The 14217-nt window shown below is 44.8% G+C and overlaps 1 protein-coding gene across 1 annotated transcript in view; it reads left to right on the forward strand.

Annotated features, from left to right (window-relative positions):
* The window catches only part of STPG2 (sperm tail PG-rich repeat containing 2), a 773928-nt gene that overhangs the window by 747374 nt on the left and 12337 nt on the right, over positions 1-14217 (forward strand). The gene's annotated exons all lie outside the window — the stretch shown is intronic.

Here is a 14217-nt window from a genome sequence, read left to right on the forward strand (position 1 = left end):
GGAGAAGGCCCACTCTTGGGGCCCTTCCTGGAGTCGGGATATGATGATACCCACCCGCTGGTTCTCGGAACCTGAGGAGTGGGGCTTAAGGCGGAAATATAGTCTGCAACTCTCCCGGAAGGAGAGAAACGTCTTACGGTCCCCTGAAAACCGGTCAGGTAACTTGAGGTCGGGTTCTAGAGGTGAGGTGGTGCGCCCAACCCCTTGGGCCAGGGCCTGGACCTGTAGGGAGAGGCCCTGCATCTGCTGGGTCAGGGTCTCAAGGGGGTCCATGATAGCGACAGCGTAGGAGAAATGGTAGACTAGGTAAGGGCTTGTTATTCTGTGATGGCAGGAAGGAGGTGAAGGGAAAGTGAGCCCTAATCTACCCACCGCCCTGTCCCTGCCTACTTGCAACGACCCGCCCTAGGCGACGAGGTACAACTGGGCGGCGGTCCCTACGCTGTCTAAGTGCACAGGAAAACAAACAGGGAACACGCAAGGGAAGGGGCAGTAGCCACGGAACGCCACGAGGAAACGGAGCGGCGAACGAACAGTCAGGACCAGGACGAAGTGAGTAACCCGAGCGGGCACGGAGACAGAAGCAAGCCAGGGGCAAAGCAAAGCAAGACAAGGGGAACTGCAGCAAGGCAGAAGCACGGCAGAAGCAGGCTGGAGCAAGCAGCAGTGGGGCCAGGAATCCAAAAGAATAACAAGCAATGAGGAAGAGAAAACTGCAGGTATAAATGGACAGGGGGCGGAGCTAACTCTGACTGACCAGGCCGCGATAGGCTCTCCCACTCCTGAGCCTGCCACCCTGATTGGTGGGAGCCGGTGTCAGTCTAAGAGGTCTGGCCTCAGGTGTCGACTGATTAACCCTGGGAGTCTCCACAGACGTAGTGCCTGGCAGATCCATTACAATAATGAAGATTTCAGACTTTAAATATCTATTTTGTATATATGCATCATATTGAAAATGAATTGTATTTGATATTTTTTGGTGGAATCAATAGCGCAGTCGACTGCGGTATTGATTCCGTCAAAAAAATGAAACCTTACAGAACGGAAACAAACGGAAACCATTAGCAGCGCAAACATTACAATTGAAATCAATGGTAATGCAAACAGAAGCTATGGTTTCCGTTTGCCTTTCTGTTGATGGGTTCCTCCGACGGAAAGCTCAGACGGAACCCATCAACGCAAATCGAACACTCTTGTGAACAGGCCCTAAGGGAATTAAGAGTCTGGCTTCTAAAGTTAGGCCCCATGCACACGAATGTGCTTTTGCGGCCGCAATTCCCCCGAAAATCCACGGGAGAATTGCGGCCAAATAAATTTATACGGGTCAATGCACACTACCGTGGCTTCCACGGTCAGTGCATGGCCTAAGAGCCTGGACCGCAGAAAGATTGGACATGTCTTATTACGGCCGTGTTCTGCGGCCCAGACTCAAAGAAAATAATGGAAACGGCCATGTGCACGGGTGACACCGTTGACGGCCGACCCGAAAATTACGGCCGTGCACATGGCTACGGTCGTGTGAATGAAGCCTAATTATATGAAGTAATGATTACCAGTGAATTGCCAGAGCTATATATCATAAATTACTATAAGATGAGTGTTCTAATATCCTTATAATATCTGAGACATTTCTTTACAAGCTGACTATTAAAAGCTGGTAAATTCATTTATATTTAAAGTTATATTAAACGTAGGATTCCAATCCATAATATTTTAGGTTAAATGTTTGCTATGTGTCATCTGTTATCTTGTTCAATACATAGCTAATAGAGATAAGGATAGAATGAAATTTTGGCCATCTGGTTCCACTTGCAGCAAAAATCTTGATTTTGGTGCTTTTTGGCACTATTATATACACTACTTGACAGTAAGTTTAGGGGTATGTTCACGTGGTTAACAAAATAGAGTTGAAAATACGGAGCTGTTTTCGTAAAGAACTCCTGATTTTCAGTCATTTTTTAATCAAACTCGCGTTTTTCACTGCATTTTTTTACGGCCGTATTTGGAGCTGTTTTTCTATAGAGTCAATGAAAAATGACTCCAAAAATGGCTCAAGAAGTGACATGCATTTCTTTTTACGGGGCATCTTTTTACGCGCCGTTTTTTGAAAATGAGGCGTAAAAAAAACGCCCCGTCTGAACATAACGCCGTATTTCCCATTGAAATCAATGGGCAGATGTTTGTAGGCATTCTGCTTCCAACTCTTCAACCATTTTTCGTCCGTTTACGGCCCGAAAAACAGCCGAAAATAAGTTGTGTAAACATACCCTCATTCTCGTTTTCCTTTTATTTCAAAACTGTTTTTATTAAAGATTTCCAAAAGCATATCAAAACATGCCAAACATATGTAACATGTTACATGAAGGTCATTCAAACTATAAATGATTAGATGATACATCGATACATTCTCCAAATCATGGAGTCGAGTCGAGAAAGTGCAAAGAAGGATGATATAAATCAATTATCATTATGGCAAGTAAACGTTTTTCAGACAAACATAAATGCACATAACTTCCTTATTCTAGAACGAAAGAAAAAAGGGAAACAGGGTGTTAGGGTAAGGGAAAGGGAGGAAGGGGAGGTAGGGGCTAGAATCTGGTCAGCTAGTTACTAAATGCAGTTGTTAACAAGAAGAAGTACAAAGCATATTGTAGACACTGTAAGAATACACAAAATACATCAGTAGACACTCAGCAAGTTATATCCCCTGTAGTATCAGTGGTAAAGGGAAAAAACTCATTTATTTGTCATCAGCTGAGGCGTGTGGATCTGAACATCAATGAATGGGGCAGTATACAGGTATAATTGCAAAGGATCTGCCAGGCACAGCTTCGGGGTTAACGCCCATAGATAATCAGTCTGCACCTGCTTCTATGTCTGTGAGACTGACTCCATCTTCCACCACTCAGGGTGGCAGGCTTAGGAGTGGGAGAACCTATCACAGCCTGGCCAGATGGAGTCAGTCTCACAGACATAGAAGCAGGTGCAGACTGATTATCTATGGTCGTTAACCCTGAAGCTGTGCCTGGCAGATCCTTTACAATAATGTTACGTCTAGGACCTCAATCCAGCGTGAAAAAGTAAAAGAGAGCTAAGGGATATATCTCTAGGACGAGACAATCGGAGTATCACGTTCAATCCATGGAAGCCATATTTGAAGATATTTATGTCTAGTCAACAATTTCCAATACGCTAATTCCTCTAACCGGCACAATTCTGATACTTTAGCTTCCCACTGAAGCACTTGTGGAGGTATCGTGGATCTCCATAAAGCTGGTATACGCAATTTAGCTGCTGTAATAAGCAAAGTGGGTAAGCAGTGTTAGTTGCAGAGTCATAGAGCATATTTGGTTGATCTTACGTTCAATCTGTTGCCAAAAGGGCACAATACTCGTTTTCCTTTTAAAGAACTGCCCCGTCGGACAAGAACGCTGTTTTTTCCCATTGAAATCAATGGGCAGATGTTTGGATGTATTCTGCTTGCGATTCCACCCCCCCCCCGAAAAGCGTCCAAAAATAAGCCGTGTGAACCTACCCTCAGGGTGGATTCACACGCGGTAGATTTTGTTGAAAAAATACTGCAACTGAAAATCCGTTCCATTCATCTGAATGTAGTTGTTTCATCAGCAACTGTATAGATTTCGGCGAGTACCATTCGGATGAATGGAACTGATTTTCAGTTGCAAAAATATTTTTGAAGAAAAAATTAGCGCATATGACTGCACACTTATGGCATGTACAGACGTGGAGGAATTTTTGTGCTGCAAATGTTGCTGCAAATTCGCAACAGATCTGAAGCAACATTTTTATATTTGACAGGTAATTCAGACGTTGCAGATATCACAGCGGACTTGCCACAGATTTGCTTTGCAAAGGCTGAAATCCACAGTGAAATTCCGCTGCTTCTCCGCAACAGAATTTGCATGCTGCGGAGTGAAAATTCTGAACCGCGGCCTAAATTCGGTACTGTTATTTTCCGCAACATCTGACCTAAGTTACCTCAAAATATATAGAAACCAATTAAAAAAACAGCTACTGCAGATTTCCACTGCGGACTGCCTGCAGCGGAATTCAACAGCGTATCTGCCCTGAACACTATGTGTGTGTTTCTACCCTGAGGCATTGTTTTTTTGCGGGACGGGTTGTAGATTTCATTGGTCCTATTTTGGGGTACATGCGTCTTTTTGATCACTTTTTATTCTATGTTTTGGATGGGTTGGTGGCCAAATTTTTTTAATTCTGGCATGGTTTTTTATTATTTAATCACCGTGCGGGAAAAATAACATTTATAATTTTATAGTTTGGGTCGTTACGAATGTGGTGATACCAAATATGTGTACTTTTTTAATGTTTTTGATTTTTTTCCTATAATAAATGACTTATTATATGAAAAAAGCATTTATTTTTATTTTTTTTTGTCCCACTAGGGGACTTGAAGGCCTGCACTTCTGATCTTTATTCTAATACGCTGCACTACCCAAGTAGTTTATAAGTTCATAACTTAGATGTGATCGATAACAGGTGGATCCTGCTTGTCAGAGACCTGATGTTATTAAAAAAATATATATATATTCCAAAGGTGTACTTAGCCTTTAATATTTTGTGTAAACTCTCTAATTAACCATTTATGAAGCTATGAACTTAGGTTTATTAGCAGCATTCTGTAAATACATATGTAATGTAAGGCAATGGGGTATATACTTTATTTACATATTTATAATCAACACTATCTGACTAGTTTTTGGCTGTCAGTAGTGACTTGTAGAGACGAGCAAAATTCTCTAGATGAAAGAGACAAATTGTTTGAAGCTAAAATAACTTGTCATGCGAGCAACAGAAACATTCATCTGAATGCATTGAAAATAAATTTATACATTTCAGGTTTTGCACACTTGTAATGTAAATACTTATATGAGCAAAATAAAACCTTAGTTTGGCTCTAAACTAGACAAAGATTCACCAAAATGAAGTTTAGAAATTGAGTAGAAGTGATAACTAAACAATGTTTTTCTTTTAACAGCATAATATATTTTTTTTATACGTCAAAAATGTTTAAGTGGTTTCTTTCAAAGGTATGGTTCCTTCAATAGAACTCAATGTAGCTAGGTTTGTCCAGTTCACACGGACAAACTTGGAGCCACTCTGTGATGATACATTTTAACATACATATATAGGGATGAAATTCTGTGAACCTTCAAAAGCGTTTTTTTTTATTTATGTTAATAAAAAGACTGTTTTGTGTAACTTTATAATTAATGAAAAAAAGAAAAGATTTGATATCCAATAACCCAAGAAATTTTGTGGACCGAATGCCACACGGTGCTATCCTAGTAATTAAGGCAGAAAATAAAAATAAAAAAAAACCCTCTAGGATATATCAGCACTCACATGGGTAAACTTTATAATTAGTTGTTATTAAAAAAATGATCTTTACTTTTTCAGATACAGCTTATCTGTATACAGAGCAACTTTATCTTGCACTAAGACCTGAATCCGCAAGGTCCACGGGACTGACGGGTTCAGTGTCAGCGGATCCCTCATGTCCCTATGAACTTAGATGTGATGGACAACAAGTGGATCCTGCATGTTAGGGACATGCAGGACCCGCTGACACTGAACCCGTCAGTCCTGTGGACCTGATGGGTACAGGATTCAGCATAAGATACAGCTGCTCTGTATACAGAAAATCAGTCTGCACCTGGTTCTATGTCTCTGAGACTGACTCCATCTTCCACCACTCAGGATGGCAGGCTTAGGAGTGGGAGAGCCTATCGCAGCCTGGCCAGACGGAGCTAGCTCCCGCCCTCTGTCTATTTATACCTGCCTTTCCTGTTCCTCCTTTGCTTGTGATTCTTCTCGTGTAGTTTCCTGGCCTTGCTGCAGCTCCTAGCTATTTGACCTTGCTTCATACTGACCCCGGCTTACTGACTACTCTCCTGCTCTGCGTTTGGTACCTTGTGCACTCCTGGTTTGACTCGGCTCGTTCACCTCTCTTGTTGCTCACGGTGTTGCCGTGGGCAACTGCCCCATTTCCCTTTGCTTGTGTCCCCTTGTCTGTTTGTCTGTCGTGCACCTACTGAGCGTAAGGACCGTCGCCCAGTTGTACCCCGTCGCCTAGGGCGGGTCGTTGCAAGTAGGCAGGGACTGAGTGGTGGGTAGATTAGGGCTCACTGTCTGTTTCCCTACCCCCCTGCCATTACATAATCACAAGCCCATATACCTAGGCTACCGTGGTCCCTCACACTACTATGGACCCCCTTGAGACCCTGGCTCAGCAAATGCAGGGTCTCTCCCTACAGGTCCAGGCCTTGGCTCAGAGGGTCAACCAGCCTGATGCTACCATGGTAGTGCCCCTCACCTCACCTCTTGAACCCCACCTCAAGTTGCCTGACCGGTTCTCAGGGGACCGTAGGACTTTTCTCTCCTTTCGGGAGAATTGGAAGCTCTACTTTCGCTTAAAGCCCCACTCCTCAGGTTCTGAGAGCCAGCGGGTGGGTAGAATTATGTCCCGGCTCCAGGAAGGGCCCCAAGAATGGGCCTTCTCCCTGGCTCCTGACGCCCCTGAACTTTCCTCCGTTGATCTTTTCTTTTCTGCTCTCGGACTGATTTATGATGAGACTGACAGGACTGCCTTTACCGAGAGTCAGCTGGTGACCTTATGTCAGGGTAAGAGACCCGTGGAGGAGTATTGTTCTGACTTTAGGAACTGGTGCGTAGCTTCTTGGTGGAATGACCCTGCTTTAAGGTGCCAGTTTAGGTTGGGTCTGTCGAACGCCCTGAAAGACCTGCTAGTTAGCTATCCCTCTTCTGACTCCTTAGACCAGGTTATGGCTTTAGCGGTACGACTTGACCGACGTCTCAGGGAACGACAACTTGAACGTTTTTGTATTTTCCCCTCTGACTCCCCCATGATACCTCCCGAGGTCCCGTTGCTTCGCTCTTCCACGGAAGACTCGGAGGTACCTATGCAACTCGGGGCCTCTGTGTCCCCCCGACAACGTAGAGAGTTCCGCAGGAAGAATGGTCTCTGCTTCTATTGTGGGGATGACAAGCATCAAGTGAACACCTGTCCTAGGCGTAAGAATAAGCAGCTGGAAAACTTCCGCGCCTAAGTGATCATCGGGGAGGTCACTTGGGCGCACAGGTATTTCACGTAATAAAATCTTGCTTCCCTTTCAGGTCTCTTTTGGTGGTAGGTCTGCTACCCGCAGTGCCTTCGTGGATTCAGGGTCTTCTGCTAATATCATGTCTGTGGAATTTGCTATGTCTCTAGCTATGCCTTTGATTGATTTGCTTAAACCTGTCCCGGTAGTGGGTATCGACTCCACTCCTCTTGCTAATGGTTATTTTACTCAGCATACCCCTAGTTTTGAACTCCTTGTTGGCTCCATGCATTTGGAGCTGTGCTCTGTACTGTTGATGCAGGGATTATCGTCCGATTTGGTTTTAGGCCTTCCCTGGTTGCAGTTGCATAATCCCACGTTTGACTGGAATACTGGGGAGCTTACCAAATGGGGTAATGAATGCTTGACGTCATGTTTTTCTGTTAATTCTATTTCTCCCCCTGAGGAGGTGAACACGCTACCTGAGTTTGTTCAGGACTTCGCTGATGTTTTCTCTAAGGAGGCCTCCGAAGTGTTACCTCCTCATAGAGAATACGATTGCGCTATCGATTTGGTACCAGGAGCTAAGCTCCCTAAGGGTAGGATATTTAATCTTTCTTGTCCCGAACGTGAAGACATGAGAGAGTATATCCAGGAATGCCTGGCCAAGGGTTACATTCGCCCCTCTACTTCTCTGGTAGGTGCTGGCTTCTTCTTCGTAGGGAAGAAGGATGGTGGTCTTAGGCCATGCATTGACTACCGTAACTTGAATAAGGTCACTGTAAGGAACCAGTATCCCCTTCCTTTGATTCCTGATCTCTTTAATCAAGTTCAGGGGGCCCAATGGTTCTCTAAGTTTGATCTACGGGGGGCGTATAACCTTATCCGCATCAAAGAGGGGGATGAGTGGAAGACTGCGTTTAACACGCCTGAAGGTCATTTCGAATACCTTGTCATGCCCTTTGGGTTGTGTAATGCCCCCGCGGTCTACCAGAATTTCATAAATGAGATTTTAAGAGATTACCTGGGGGTATTTCTTGTAGTGTACCTTGATGACATACTTGTGTTTTCCAAGGATTGGTCCTCCCACATTGAGCATGTCAGGAAGGTGCTCCAGGTCCTTCGGGAAAACAAACTGTTTGCTAAGACCGAAAAATGTGTGTTTGGGGTGCAAGAGATACCATTTTTGGGTCAAATCCTCACTCCTCATGAATTCCGCATGGACCCCGCCAAGGTCCAGGCTGTGGCGGAATGGGTCCAACCTGCCTCCCTGAAGGCGTTACAGTGTTTCTTGGGGTTCGCTAATTATTACAGGAGATTTATTGCTAACTTCTCGGTCATCGCTAAGCCTCTTACGGACCTTACTCGCAAAAGTTCTGATCTCCTCCACTGGCCTCCTGAGGCTGTCCAGGCTTTTGAGGTCCTTAAGAAGTGCTTTATCTCGGCCCCGGTGCTGGTCCAGCCCAACCAAATGGAGCCATTTATCGTGGAGGTTGACGCATCCGAGGTGGGAGTGGGGGCTGTCTTGTCCCAGGGTACCAGGTCCCTCACCCATCTCCGTCCCTGTGCCTACTTCTCCAGGAAGTTTTCGCCCACTGAGAGTAACTATGATATTGGCAACCACGAACTCTTAGCCATTAAATGGGCATTTGAAGAGTGGCGCCACTTCCTGGAGGGGGCTAGGCACCAGGTAACGGTCCTTACCGACCACAAGAATCTGGTTTTCCTAGAATCTGCCCGGAGGCTAAACCCGAGACAAGCTCGATGGGCGCTATTTTTTACCAGTTTCAACTTTTTGGTTACCTATAGGGCTGGGTCTAAAAATATTAAGGCCGTCGCGTAGCTTCATGGCCAGCCCTCCTTCGGAGGAAAATCCTGCTTGTATTTTGCCTCCTGGTATAGTCGTTTCTTCTATTGATTCTGATTTAGTCTCTGAAATTGCGGCTGATCAAGGTTCAGCTCCCGGGAACCTTCCTGAGAACAAGCTGTTTGTTCCCCTGCAATTACGGTTAAGGGTACTTAGGGAAAATCATGACTCCGCACTATCTGGTCATCCAGGCATCCTGGGTACCAAACACCTCATTGCCAGAAACTATTGGTGGCCTGGGTTGCCTAAAGACGTTAAGGCCTACGTCGCCGCTTGTGTGGTTTGTGCCAGGTCCAAGACTCCCAGGTCCCGACCAGTGGGCTTACTACATTCTTTGCCCATTCCCCAGAGACCTTGGACCCATATCTCCATGGATTTTATCACCGATTTGCCTCCATCTCAAGGCAAGTCGGTGGTGTGGTTTGTAGTAGACCGCTTCAGTAAGATGTGCCACTTTGTGCCCCTCAAGAAACTACCCAATGCTAAGACGTTAGCTACCTTGTTTGTCAAACACATCCTGCGTCTCCATGGGGTCCCTGTCAATATTGTTTCGGACAGAGGGGTACAATTTGTTTCATTGTTTTGGAGAGCCTTCTGTAAAAAGTTGGAGATTGATCTGTCCTTCTCCTCTGCCTTCCATCCTGAAACTAATGGCAAAACCGAGAGGACTAATCAGTCTCTAGAACAATATTTAAGGTGTTTTATCTCTGACTGTCGATATGATTGGGTCTCATTCATTCCCCTCACCGAATTTTCCCTTAATAACCGGGTCTGTAACTCGTCAGGGGTCTCCCCCTTTTTCTGTAATTTTGGGTTTAATCCACGGTTCTCCTCCGTTTCACCTGGTAGTTCCAACAATCCCGAGGTAGAGGTCTTTCATCGGGAACTGTGCACAGTCTGGCCCCAGGTACAGAAGAACCTAGAGGCGTCCCAGAGCATACAAAAAACTCAGGCTGATAGAAGACGTTCTGCTAACCCCTTGTTTATGGTCGGGGATCTGGTGTGGTTATCGTCTAAGAACTTGCGCCTTAAGGTCCCGTCCAAGAAGTTTGCTCCCCGGTTTATAGGGCCGTATAATGTCATTGAAGTCCTCAATCCTGTCTCCTTCCGACTGGAGTTGCCCCCATCTTTTCGTATACACGACGTGTTTCATGCCTCCCTCCTTAAACGCTGCTCCCCGTCCTTGGCTCCCTCGAGGAAACCTCCTGTTCCCGTTCTCACCCCTGAGGGGGTGGAATTCGAGGTGGCCAAGATTGTGGACAGCAAGATGGTCCAAGGCTCCCTCCAGTACCTGGTCCATTGGAGAGGATACGGGCCTGAGGAGAGGACTTGGGTACCCGCCCGGGATGTTCACGCTGGGGTATTGGTCAGGAAGTTCCACCTTCGGTTCCCCAATAAACCAGGTCCACTTAGAAAGGGTCCGGTGGCCCCTCATAAAAGGGGGGGGGTACTGTAAAGGATCTGCCAGGCACAACTTCTGTGTATACGCCCATGGGTAATCAGTCTGCACCTGGTTCTATGTCTCTGAGACTGACTCCATCTTCCACCACTCAGGATGGCAGGCTTAGGAGTGGGAGAGCCTATCACAGCCTGGCCAAATGGAGCTAGCTCCCGTCCTCTGTCTATTTATACCTGCCTTTCCTGTTCCTCCTTTGCTTGTGATTCTTCTCGTGTAGTTTCCTGGCCTTGCTGCAGCTCCTAGCTATTTGACCTTGCTTCATACTGACCCCGGCTTACTGACTACTCTCCTGCTCTGCGTTTGGTACCTCGTGCACTCCTGGTTTGACTCGGCTCGTTCACCTCTCTTGTTGCTCACGGTGTTGCCGTGGGCAACTGCCCCATTTCCCTTTGCTTGTGTCCCCTTGTCTGTTTGTCTGTCGTGCACCTACTGAGCACAGCACAGTGAGATTGTGCAGTGAAAGAAGCTGGGCTGGAACAATGAGAAGTGTATGTCACTGATTGGTCACTGATTGGTCAGCCTCATACACTTCTTTACAACACCCACTTGGTCAAAAGTAATAACACGCCCAGTTGGGCATTAAGAAACTAAATCTAAGATTGCTCATAACTTGCTCAAAAATGATCGTTTTTCAAAATAAAAACCACTGCTGTTATCTACATTCCTGCGCCGATCAGATTATGTAGGAGATAGGGCACTTATAATCTGGTGACAGAGCCTCTTTAATTAACTCTGCAGGGCCGTTCTAGAACGTCCTGCAGAGATAGCCTGTTTGCAGCTCTGTAGCGGCATTTAGCTTAGTGATATAGCTGTCTCTAGACAGCTGACATTATGGAGCTCTGCCCAGAAACCAATTAGTGAGGTCACTGGGCATGTGATCATTGTAACAACTGTCACAATGAGCACTATACCTTCTCCATCTTCGCGGCACCCCACACACCCCTCACGGGGATCCCCTCCTCTGCTGGCACCCCTGCGCACCCAACGCCCCCCTCGCCACACCCCACCCCCCTTGTGCCCCCCTTCACTATCTATCTATCTATCTATCTATCTATCTATCTATCTATCTATCTATATATATATATATATATATATATATATCTATCATCTATCTATTGCACACATATTTGGTATCGTTAAATTCGGCAGAATTTGGCAAGTGTGTATTCAGGTGTTTTTAGCCAGTGGCATGCACCAGCTGTCAAAAAAGGTCACCTGAATTCACATATTTGGAAAAAAAATGGCAGTTTTAATTTTTTTCCATCAAAGTCAATGAATTGTCTGGAAAAAAACAGAGGGCTAAAATCTTTTATATGTCACTAAACGAATACCTTGAGGGGTCTAATTTCCCAAAAAAAAGAGTCAATTTGGGGGCGTTGACAGTGTTTTGGCACTTCACAACATCAGCACTGGTCGTATGGTGCCAGAAAACCAGCTTTGGAAAATTTGCTCTCCAAAAGCCAGTTTGCGCACCATTCATCGTAAGCTCTGCCTTGCACCCAGCGTGTAAGAGATTCACACATATTTGGTTTGAGTGCTTTTTGGCCCCTGGGTTGCTCCCTCTGCAGGAGCTGTGCTGCTGTGGCGGTGGCCACCATGCGGTGCTGCAACCGATAGAGTAGGGACCCACTTTGAAAGAGGTCGCCATGAAGTGGCAAGTGGGCTTATACAGTTTGATCAAAATGTTATAGCTCTTTGAATGCGACGATGGAAAAACGTAACAAATTGCTTGGTCATTAAGACCTAAAATAGGCTGCTCGTCGAGAAGTGAATCGTAAAACTGCAATTAGTTTGTTGCCGGTTAATCTGAGATAGGGAGTCTAAGGAACCTCCCCATTCTTTAACCTAGATGCCCAATTGAGGAGGTATGGTCTTTCCTGGCTGGATTTCTAGGTTGCAATCTACAGAGTAGTCACAAATTGGCGATGAGGGCGCTGTAGAAATGTAGGAGCAAACAAAGACAGGTCATAATGTAGGTTAACTAGCTTAGTCAGAATGTATCTTATTGACAGGCAAGTGTATCCAGGCGGATTTTTTCTTTTAAAGTTGCCCCTGCGTGACATCATCAAAGCAGGCTGGTTGTTATGGAGACTCGATAGTGCCTGTAGCTGTGAGTTAGAACAAAGTGGCCGTCAGCAGGACAGTAGTGCTTGATCAGGGTGAGGTGGGTAACATTACCCCACTAAATCTTCTCTTTATCAGTATAACACAACTCATATCTCTATGCACATTATCACCTTTTATTTTCTACTTATCTGCATTCTATTTAGATATAGAATGCCTTATCCAAACTAAAGGCCCTTTTACACTGGCCATTTATCGGGTAAACGAGTGCTCACAGAACGCTCGTTACTGATAATTGCCCTGTGCAAACAGGGCAACGATCAGCCGATGAACGATAAACGCTCGTTCATCGGCTGATTGCATCGTTTTAACTGGCCAAAATATTATCATTGTCGGCAGCATATCTCCCTGCTCAAACACGGAGATGTGCTGCCAACATAATAGAAATGTATGGGGATGAGCGATCGGAGTAACAAGGGCTTGTCCCCATACTAGCTCCTTGTGAAAGGGGCAAACGAGCGCCGATCAACGAGCGCAAAATAGGCCAGTGTAAAGGACCTTTAGTCCAAGAATGGGAGATATATTCATAACTGCTACTGCCTTCATGGGTGACGCCTCCCTCCCTGTTCTCTCTAAAGAGCCCCTCGTTGAATGATTGTCTTTGACCATAACTGTTAGGGTCCTTTTTGATGGAAAGATAGTTTCTAAAACGAGCACTGATCGACGATTTTAGCAAGTCGCGTTTACATGTTCAAGACTTGCATTTATATGGTAAAATAATTGGGTATTTTATTTGTAACTGCAATTGTTCGTTTGATCGCTTGTATTTTCTCCTATCATGCTGTTTCCATTAGAAATGACAGGCAAATGTCTGCTTACATGAATGGATGTACTGCTGGAAAATATCATATCAAGTCCGCATAAAAGATGTGATAAATGAGCGAATTTTAGCTGATTGTTGGGAACGTTTGGTAAACCCGGCAATCGGTGGTAAAAGGCCCTTTGGAAGAATAATATTCTAAATAGGGATAGGGAGAAAGAAAGAAAGAAAGAAAGAAAGAAAGAAAGAAAGAAAGAAAGAAAGAAAGAAAGAAAGAAAGAAAGAAAGAAAGAAAGAAAGAAAGAAGTAATAAATAAAATATTATTTTTATTATTATGCTTTTAAAACAACTTAAATATATAGCCAGGGAGATCTAGTAGGATATATAGATGATATTATTTTCTATCAATGGGACATATAAGTTGGGTATTCCCATTGTGAATTATTGATTATTCCAGCTTTGCTACTGGGTTCACTTTGATTTTTTTATACACTTTGTAATTATTTGTATCTTATCACTTTCTATTTATACAGTGAAGGTAATACTTAGTTAAAGATTGTATGTATTGTAAGCAGTAGCAAACCTAATATTTGATGTGCATCACAAAGTATTCATGAACATATATTTTGTTTTTGTCATGGACATATCTGAATGATGCATATCACTGCTGTAAATATGCCTCTTGTTCAGACTTTTAGTGTCTCTGTGGCTGCAAAGTATACCAGTACATGGAGACAGGGCCGGTTCCAGGTTTATGTGTGCCCTTGACGACACACACTTAGTGGGCCCCACAGCTCCCTGTAGATAGTGCCACACACAGCCCCCTCCCTGTAGATAGCACCATTGGGGCTCCCGCTAGAAGTGGAATCCCCAACCAGAACGTTGCTGAAGCTCTGGCCGGTG

This window comes from Rhinoderma darwinii, chromosome 1 (genome assembly GCF_050947455.1).
Source record: "Rhinoderma darwinii isolate aRhiDar2 chromosome 1, aRhiDar2.hap1, whole genome shotgun sequence".
Taxonomy (NCBI): domain Eukaryota; kingdom Metazoa; phylum Chordata; class Amphibia; order Anura; family Rhinodermatidae; genus Rhinoderma; species Rhinoderma darwinii.